The 10,298-nt window shown below is 34.1% G+C and overlaps 1 pseudogene; it reads right to left on the bottom strand.

The window, feature by feature from the left end:
- LOC132038351 (F-box protein At3g07870-like) overlaps positions 1 to 1,613 on the bottom strand; it is a 58,640-nt pseudogene extending 57,027 nt beyond the window's left edge.
- Positions 1,614 to 10,298: the final 8,685 nt, after the last annotated feature.

Raw genomic sequence — 10,298 nt, 5'->3', positions numbered from 1 at the left:
GCCCGAATAAAGCGCATACAAAAATTCGCTCGTACCCCGTCAAATTCAGTAGTTTTAAGATATCGCCCCAATATATTAACCCCCTGGCTCGAGCGATTGTTTGGTTACTTTTGAGAGAAAAAAAGAGAAAGGAGAGGTTTTAAAATTAAAAAGAAAAACAAACAACTTATTAGAAAATTTAAAAAGAAAAGAGTCAGTCGTTGAATCCACTTGGCACAATTATAATAAAATCTTATTCTAGTATATTCCACAAAAGAATAGGAAAACTTATTGACTTGATTTGTGTTATGAGGAATAAAGACCTCTTGCGATTAGCTCTTAAAATCACTAAACTTATTTGAAACAGTTCCTCCGTGAGAATTAGAACCGAAAGAAATAAGATAAGAGACCCTCAAATCATTAAACTTATTTGAGTCAATCCCTCCGTGAGAATTAGGACCGAAAGAAATAAGATAACAATTTTAAACCAACAAAATTATTTGAATTAATCCCTCCGTGAGAATTAGGACTAAAAGAAATAATATTGAGATTTTTGAATCGATAAACTAGCTTGAATTAATCTCTCCGTGAGAATTGGGACTAAAAGAAGCAAGATCAAAGATTTGATATCAAGACATGAAAAAATTAAAGTAAAGATAATATCATAACATCATACCAAGCTTCTTCAACTATCCCAACAAAAATAAACTACTCCATAAAGGAGTATGTAAGAAAGAAATTAAAAATAAAATACTACTCCTACAAATATAAAAAAGAAGAGAAATAGAGCAAAGACTATTTCTTATGTCTTTCTCAAGATTGGGTTCTATTATCTCCCCCTACGAATGCATTATTTAAAGTGGTGCTCACATCCGTGACCATACTTGATGGGTGAAAGTATGACAACGGTATTCGCACCCGTGAATTTTGCAACCTTTTCCTTGATGCGCTGCCAATGATTGACGGGTGGAGTAAGAACACCCGTGAATTTCAACACTTGACTATCTACCGAGGAGCCGGGTGACACCCGTGGATTTCAACACTTTCGACACTGTGGGAGGCATGAAGGAAATGGACACCCGTGGATTTCAACACTTGACGGGTGCGAGATGAAGAGGTGACACCCGTGATTTCAACACTCTGACAAAGTGCGAGTAATGGAGCCGGTGACACCGTGGATTTCACAACTTCTCCCAATGTTGACTTTTGTAATTCCCACATGTAAAACTCTACGATTATGACATATGAATTCGTGGTTGCACTCATTGAATTCTTTGCTTACTTTTGACAATTCGTTTCTTCTCTATTCTTCCTACATAAAGATTTTTTCTTCTTGTAAAATTCCGTCGTAAAATATGAGAGAATAAGATATAATTATTCATGTTTTATTTTAAAACTTATTTTTTTATGTATTTACACCCATCATTCTCCAATTTAGGTGGACTTGGGGAACTTTCAAGAAAGTTAGTTAAGACAAAGAAGCATTTAAACTATTCTCTTGTATTCCTTTTGGTGAAGTTTGCTTTGCATCTACCAGTTGCCACTGCAACAGTTGAAAGAGCTTTTTCGGCGATGAAGTTTATCAAGAATGACTTGCGGAATCGAATGGACGATGAATTTCTAGATGGTTGCATAGTACCTTATGTGGAAAAAAAAAAGTATTTAAAGATGTTTCTAATGAGTGTATTATAAAAACATTTCAAGGGATGAAGACTCGTTGAGTGCAATTGTAATTTATTAGTTTGTAATAGAATCTTTTGTTGTTGACTTCTTTATGTTAATTTTATTTTGTACAAGTATCTTCCCGACTCCATTCTATTTTTTTCATATTCTAGCTTGATGTTACAACTCTTTTGTTTTTCCTTCCTACCAAAGTTGAATTTCATGATCTTCGGTTAAGATACTCTGTAGCTAAGTTGCTCGGACTGTTACACCTGAAGACTTGGCGTCACACTCTTTTGTTTTTCCTTCCTACAAGTTGTGACTGTTACACCTGAAGAGCGTGAGGCCATTGAACGTGTAAGTTACTTATTTATTCTTTAGCTTGCATCAGATAAAGTGTTCTATGGTAGAGCTTATTTCGTAATAAATTCTATAAAGGGGTTGAGTGTCGGTGGGAGCTTAAATGGATAATTCACTGTTGCAAATATTTTGACGCAACACCAGGCCATATTGGTAGTTGGCAGAGGCATTGCGTTCTTTTCATGAGCTGTTTTTTTTTCCTCACACATCCTCTGTCCTAAAGTATGAACACCCTTGATGAAAATCCTGGCTCCGCCCCTGACTAGGAATCTTAAATGTATAAGTTGGTATGGGGAGTTTTACAGACTTCCTGATGCATGGGTTCCAAAGATAAAAATGTTTCCAGCTATCCTCTGACAAATCTCTTCAAGTGATTCTTCTGCATTTTATTTGTGAGTTGTGACTGTTTGCTTTTGGTTCCATTTAACTTCCGGTTTAACACACAAACACTTATTCCGGAGTTCAATCTAGTACTATCGAGAAGATACGAAAACAAAAACAGTTACTAATTCTAATTTCGTCCGCATATGTTTGTGACTGTTCTCTCTGTTTTTGTTTCGCCTTAATTTAACCCGTAAAACAATTTCAAAGTCCAATGTCGTACTTTCGGTAAATAGAAAGACAAAGAACTCAACCAAAACATACTATAGAGACGAAGTACGGATTTTTTATGACCACTTAGAATTTAAAGAAAATGACCCTATATAGATCTTTAATATCTTTTTATTAATTTTTTATGTTACTTTTTTATTGACATCTTATGAAAAAGGTTCTATACGAACAAAGAGTCCAAATTGAAGGATTAAAAACACTTTTCTTTTTCCTAAGCGAGATTATTATGGAATTAATTTGCAAATAATTTTAATGGACATAATAAATCTTTAAATTTCTACATTAAACAAATAGTGGAGATTTTTTATTTTTATTTTTTTTAGAAAAACAAGAATTAAACTTGATTTTTTGAATGTGAAAGGAGTTTGGAGAATAGCGGCAAGTGAGGAGAGGTTGTTGCAAAGTAACATTGAAGATGAAGATGAACCTTTTTTTATTTTTTTATTTTTTTTTATTTTTAAAGATGAAGATGAACTGAAAAATAACAGGAGTACTTGTAATTTTATATCGACAAAAAGTACCGCAGTTAAAATGATAATCGGATACAGCCTTTCTTTTAAAAGACCTCTTTTCTTTTAGAAACACCTCTATTTATTAATTATATTTAAACAATAATTTCTTACATGTATTGGACTACATTGTATAATTTCTCATTTTGCGCTTCATAATAATTGGATGTTGTAAAGCAAATTGAAATTCTAAAGGGAAATCAAAATTTGAGGAGGGCGAATTGAGAAGAAAAAAATATTAAATTTGTCCCTTATTTATAAGTTTGTTTTATTTTGGTCTTCTATATATAATTATGAGAGGTAAATAGTACTCCCACCGTCCCAATTTAAGGGCCCGTTTGGCCATGAGACTTATTCATTTTTTTCGGGAAATTTTTTTCACTTTATTTGGAAATCAATGTTCGGCCATGAAAATTTCAAATACAACTTCATTTGAAAAACACCTAAAAATCTATTTTCACTTTTTTTTTTTCACTTTTAATACATTCAAACAATCAAATACTCTTTGGAAAAACTATAACCAAACACAACTTTATCTTCAACTCCAACTTCAAAATTCCAAATAAACTGAAAAATATTTGGTTTTCATGGCCATACGCCTACTAAGTGTCTTAGTTTGACTTGACATGGAGTTTAAGAAATAAAGAGAGACTTTTGAATCTTGTGGTCTCAAATTAAAGATGTGTGAAGTAGCAAAAAATTATATGAATCTTGTTGATTTGTTTTTTGGACGGACTAAAAAGGAAAGTAAGACACTTAAATTGGGATGGAGAGAGTAGTATTTTTGTAAAAGGTGAACACTTTTGGTGCATAACTAGACAGAGGTCATTCACCAATAGAAAAGCAAACTATAAGAACTAAGCGATTAGAGAATCCAGCAAAAGCATAACCAAATTCGATCCTGGCTTAATGTATGGCTTGGTGACACCATTAAAAGTTGAATTCACGAGTCTATTTCCTAACACGAATGACAAGGAGGTTATAATTCATAGGTTACCTGAACATGTAATTTGATTGATAATCTTTTTCCTTAAATTGCTTGTGAACAAGATAAAGTTAAAGCTCATTCATATACTTCAAGTTGTTAAGCTTCTTTAAAGCTTTATGAATGCCAGATTCTTAATCTGTTCAACTGTATGGTCCTATTAGACCAAGAATCCACAGTTTGCTCTCCACAGAAAGTTCACCATTTGTGCTTATAGCTATTGGAGTACTCCAAGCAATGAGTAACCTCCGGGACAAATAAGACTATAGGAAACAAACTTTTCAAGTGAGCTAGATGGCAACATCATCTCCCTAATATCTGATACCAACTAAGAAATGAAACTGAAAAGAAGTTGGGAGTGGCTCGGAAAGCGGTACCTTCAGCTTGCAGAGTCGAATCTTAATTACATCCTAAGAATACACGTAGTTGCAGAGAAAAACTAGTATTGATTCTGCTCCTACTATTTTGCACAAAGGTACTAAGCTTCATTTTATACATGTTGATTCAGTGTTGGACTAAACGTATGACCAACGTCAACTTGTGTCAACTCCAATTATAAGCTAGTCATCATGTTCGTCTCACTGTTAGTAGTGTGTTCTTGCAACGAGCAGCATTGATATACATGTTGATTTAAAGAACGGACTTAAAGCATGGACTAGCTCTTAAGTCATATCTTCATAGCAAACAAATAATCCAAGAAGTTGCAGAGCATAACTAGTATCGATTCTGCTCCTATAATTCAGCACAAAGGTACACAGCTTCATTGTATACGTGTTGATTCAGTATTAGACTAAAGTATGACCATTGTTTTTACAGAAAGTGCAACTATAAGCTAGTCATCACAGTAATTTCTCTGTTTGTAGTGTTCTCTTGCAGAACGAGCAATATAAAAGCAACACTACCGGAGCTACCAGACATAGTCACATAGAAACCCAAACAATTTCCTTTCTATAAGTAAAAATATTTCAGCAAATAGTGGTTGCAGGAACTTTCTAGTGCATCATAGAAACTCGAAATACAAATGCATGTTAATGGCAACTAGAATTGAATTCTTCAACCAATACGAAGGCTAAACTCCTACTGGGAAGATGTAAGAAGAGAATAGGAAGATGAAGGAACCAGCAAGCATTAGCCAATCACACCCTGAGATAAGATCAACAAAATACAAAGAAAGAAATTCTCTGACAAAGCATATGATTAAAACTAAATTCTTTTCATATAAATGGTTTTAGGTATTACCACTAACTGTCCTACTACTAACAAATTTGACTAGAAGCAGTAAGTCAGTTTTTTCACCATATTTCAAGATAGATGAAAATATTACACAAGGCTTACAAGTGGTTTTCGGTATTACCACTAAGCATCCTACTACCATCAAATATGGCTAGAAGCAGTAAGTTAGTTTCTCACCATATTTCAAGATAGATGAAAATATCACACAAGAGTTAGAAATATCATGAACCCAATACATCCACCTAGACAGTAGTTAAGATAATTAGATTTACAGCTTGTCTTTAAATCAAATAATTCAGTACTCTAGTGCATCAAAACTTGCCATGCACTTACTAACTCATCCCAGAAATTTTGACCTTCCGATACATCAAATAAGGTCTACAATATCAGCTGAACCCTGCCATGCATGGTCATGTTTGCATGGAATTGATACGATTAACAAGAACAAGTTGTCATAGGTATAATATAAGGAATCGGCATCTAAACTTTAACCAAAAACTTACTGAAGTAAATGACTTAAAAGAGTAATATGCATAAAGAAACTTTTGCAGGTTTGTGGCTGTTTGAAATACAGAAATATGCAAAATTCATGTAATCATTTCCGCTAACTTTGTTGTGCATTTACCAAAAGCTACAATGTAGCCACATGCCATAAATCAACTGAAACATAGCTAATGGCAACAAGTAGACGAGGAATGTCTTTTGACTTGCCTTTTCTTCCTTTCTTTTCTACGCAGCCATTTTCCTTTCATTTTTGACACATACAGCAATCCACTGATGTGCAAGAGAGATGCAATTCGTAGTCTTTGTTTGGCATTGGTCTTTAACAACTTCTTCCTCCCACCTTTGGGCTTTCGCTTCCGTGAATCAAATGACTCTCCACAAGCATCTTCCGCACAATAATCTTTCCATTTGTCAAGTAAAACAAGACTCTCTTTGTAAGAATTAACATAAAGTGAATCGTGAAGCAGGTGAGCGGTATGTATAGAGTCACGAACGCCAAGATATTTTATCTTTTCATCTGCATGATCAACTGACAGTAACAATAGTCCATCGGTTTCACCATGTATAGAGTCATTCGGTTTTTGGTTAAAACGCCAAGATATTTTATCTTTTCATCTGCATGATCAACAAATGACAGTAACAATAGTCCATCGATTGTAGTTACTCGCTGTCCACAATGAAGCATTTCACCATTTTTCCTACTTGTAGCCATTGGCTTTATCAAGTAATGATTATTTTACCTTAAACTTAAATGGGTTACACTTTTCTTACTAATTATTTGAATTTGTATTGGACTTAATACATATATATATATATATATATATATATATATGGAATGTGACGAGAAGTATCATGTTTGGCTTTATCAAGTAATGATTAACCTCGGGCTCATATGGAATGTGACGAGAAGTAATGTTGTAATGTTTCACCCATGATTCTGCTTCACCGTACTCTTTCATCATCCAAATATCAATTGTTTCATCATAGTGATAATAAACCAAACAAAGTGACTCATCCAACACATAAAGTTTGTTCCGTCACAAGATTGTTGTATCTCACTAACTAAACTATTAGGCAACATTATCATCGAGAATGCCTCATCATGCATATCAAACAAAAAAATTATAATCCGAGGTGATCCTTCTTCCCACTGGAAACCAACCCAATGGGAAGCTCCATTTAGATACACCTGTGGTGTACTAAAAAAGGATAGATGAGATGGGAGGACATGACTAATGTCTTTCCAAACACCAGTGCTTAGCTTATAAAGCTCAACAATAGGTGATATACCAAATATGTCTAATACTCTTACTACCTTGTAGTCATTTGTAACAGGATCAAATCCAAACCCCAGTTTGTGAATAAAGTTAGCATCTATACTCCAAAATCTAGGATTTGGGAGTTTTACAGACTTTCTGATGGACGGGTTCCAAAGATAGAAATCACTCGAAAAGTGTATCTCGTCATTAAGACACAAAATTCCATTACAACAACCCACAATATTAAAGAACTAGTTAATGCCGTCAAATGGCAGATCATGTGAAAAATTAAAGTAAATTTTTTGGAAGAACAAAAATATCATAGATATTTAAAAGAGTTTCTAGAAAGTTATAATATAATATCTTTGATATATATTGTATTTAGGAATTGTCTAGAAATTCTAGACACTTAGATATTTATAGTTGAGGATAGAATTATCTAGAATAGTCTAGTGTAGGATCTTGGATAATTATCCTAAAGAAAAATCTAGATATTCTAGAGTAGTGGTAGGGGATAAAGATGATTAGTTTTTTCTTATGGATGTATCTAGAATAATATCTAGAAGCATCCCTAGACAAGTATAAATAGGAGTGACATTAGGCATTTGTAATCAAGCCAAACCAACCCCAATTGTAAGTCATTCAAGTAATTCAAGAAAGCCTTTCTTCCATAACCAAGTTCTCCTATCTAAAATTTTCTTTCTCCTTTCCAAAGCTTCCTAGTTGAATCTTCCAATCTTAGTAACGATCTTGGACTAGCGAAGGTTTCATTTACTTTTCTTCTCGCTATATGGTATCAGATCTTTTGGATTTTATTTCAAGATCGGGTTTGTGGTATTCAACTAGTTTCTCTAAATCCAAATTCATCATTGTCAGGGAGAGGATTTGTAATTTCATGTTTTAGGTAGTTACACAAGTCCTCCTAATGTCGAACTAGTATGTGATCATCGTGTTTTCGCATACAAGATAAGATGAGAAATGCGAAAGCGGAGTTCATCCTAAAGAGATCCATTTCTCACAACAATCATATTACTAGGTGCAAATCAGCTCATGAGATTGGAGGACCCTCGATCGGCCGTTCAACAAGAAGTATGAAGCCGTGCCGCAACACAGAATGAATTGGCGAACACCACTCAAGGTAATCTTTCTTTGATTTTTGAGAATTAAGAACTTATGTTCGAGATTTCTTTATTAAATACGGATGAGGCTCTCATGAAGAATGTTATCATTCGTGAATATTCACATCAATTCAAGGATGGGCTCAACAACCATCCTTGGAGGAGTTTGAGAATTTGTTGTCATCACAAGAGCTCTGGCTGTATGTTTTAAAGAAGGGGAAGGAAATGCAGCTTAAAGAGGAATTTTAAAGGAAGACAAAAGCGAAGTAGCTCAAGAGAGATGACACATTCTCAATTCCGTGAGGGTTAATCTCGCCAAGACAACAATAAGGGTAAGAAGACTATTAAATGTTATCGATGTGGTGAAGTAGGACACATAAAAGATTTGCCGAGCCAAGGAAAGCTTGAAGGTACTTTATAGGAAAGAGGCCGGATCGGATTCGGATGTGCACCATCTCACCGAAGATGAATCTAAATTTTTCAACTTTCAAGAAAACAATGAGAGAAATCACGTTGTGAGTGGAAGGATGTTGAAGTAGAACATGAAAACTATACATGTCAATGGCGACGATTTCGTAAGAATCATATCAAGGTCAATTACTAGCTCAGATCAAATACTGAAAGCCGATGGAGAAGCCGACGGTCAAATAAAGGAAGAGGTTGACATTGAAGGCTCGATTTCATATGGAGAGGTGTATAATCTTTCATGTAAGCACAAACTTGAGGAGGAAAAAGATTCTAGTATCTCACTAAGGTGATAAGTCTTCGAGAGTTGAGCTATCCGAAACTCAAGAATGTAAAATTCGACGAAGATGATTCACGTGGTTCGCAAAGGCCAATAAGAAATCAAGATGAAAATTTTATCAAGGCATATTCATGTTTCTTTGGAGGCCCAATTATCATCATCATTTGAAGAAGAAGTGTCGGGAAAACATTGACCAAGGCACGTCCAAAAGATTCGTCCGAGTTCTTCCACGACAAGTTAGGGATAGCTTCCAAAAAATTACTTTAAGGGGGAGTGTGAAAAATTAAAGTAAATTTTTTGAAGAACAAAAATATCATAGATATTTAAAAGAGTTTCTAGAAAGTTATAATATAATATCTTTGATATATATTGTATTTAGGAATTGTCTAGAAATTCTAGACACTTAGATATTTATAGTTGAGGATAGAATTATCTAGAATAGTCTAGTGTAGGATCTTGGATAATTATCCTAAAGAAAAATCTAGATATTCTGTAGTGGTAATAAAGATGATTAGTTTTTTTTATCTAATAATGCATCCTACAATACATTCACAGCATTTGTAATCAAGCCAAACCAACCCCAATTGTAAGTCATTCAAGTAATTCAAGAAAGCCTTTCTTCCATAACCAAGTTCTCCTATCTAAAATTTTCTTTCTCTTTTCCAAAGTTCTCAGTTGAATCTTCCAATCTTAGTAACGATTGGGCAAAAGGTTTCTCCGATTTACTTTTCTTCCGTATTGATCCAAATTCTCATTGTCAGAGAATAAACTATAATTTCATTTTCAGGATTTCCAGAGAAATGTCGAACTAGTATGTGATCATCGTGTTTTCGGTTAAGATGCATAGAGATAAAATGAGGGGTAGTAAGAAGAGAGTACCATGACTTACACAAACTTGTGCATTGAAGTATTGACTTGATAGGTAGTCTCATGAAGATGTCAAGCATCAATTCTTGTGGCAAATACTCGGACATTTCTCTGTTCCAGTGGTTGACTATCTGTGGCAAATATTCGTTGTAAAGCAAATTCAGAATTATTGACATTCAAAACTTGAAGGGAGGGGAGAGAGAAAGTTGAGGAAAAAGAATCTAAATTGTCCATCATTTAGAAAAGTTAGGTGTATAATCTTTCATAGTAGCATATAATTGATGTAAATTATTCATTATATTCATAAGGTTCAAGGGCGAATTTTGTTCTTAAATTATTTGAGATTGGCAACTGTTTTCCTCTTACAAGACTTTGTTTGCCGTTTGGCCAGACATTTCATAAATAGTTTGTAAAGATTAATAAATAAATGACTTGTGGAGTAGTAGTGCTAGATTGATTGTCGAA

This window comes from Lycium ferocissimum, chromosome 11 (genome assembly GCF_029784015.1).
Source record: "Lycium ferocissimum isolate CSIRO_LF1 chromosome 11, AGI_CSIRO_Lferr_CH_V1, whole genome shotgun sequence".
Classification (NCBI taxonomy): Eukaryota; Viridiplantae; Streptophyta; class Magnoliopsida; order Solanales; family Solanaceae; genus Lycium; species Lycium ferocissimum.
Note: the sequence above shows the minus strand (reverse complement) of the source record. Positions and strands in the feature narration are given on the sequence as shown.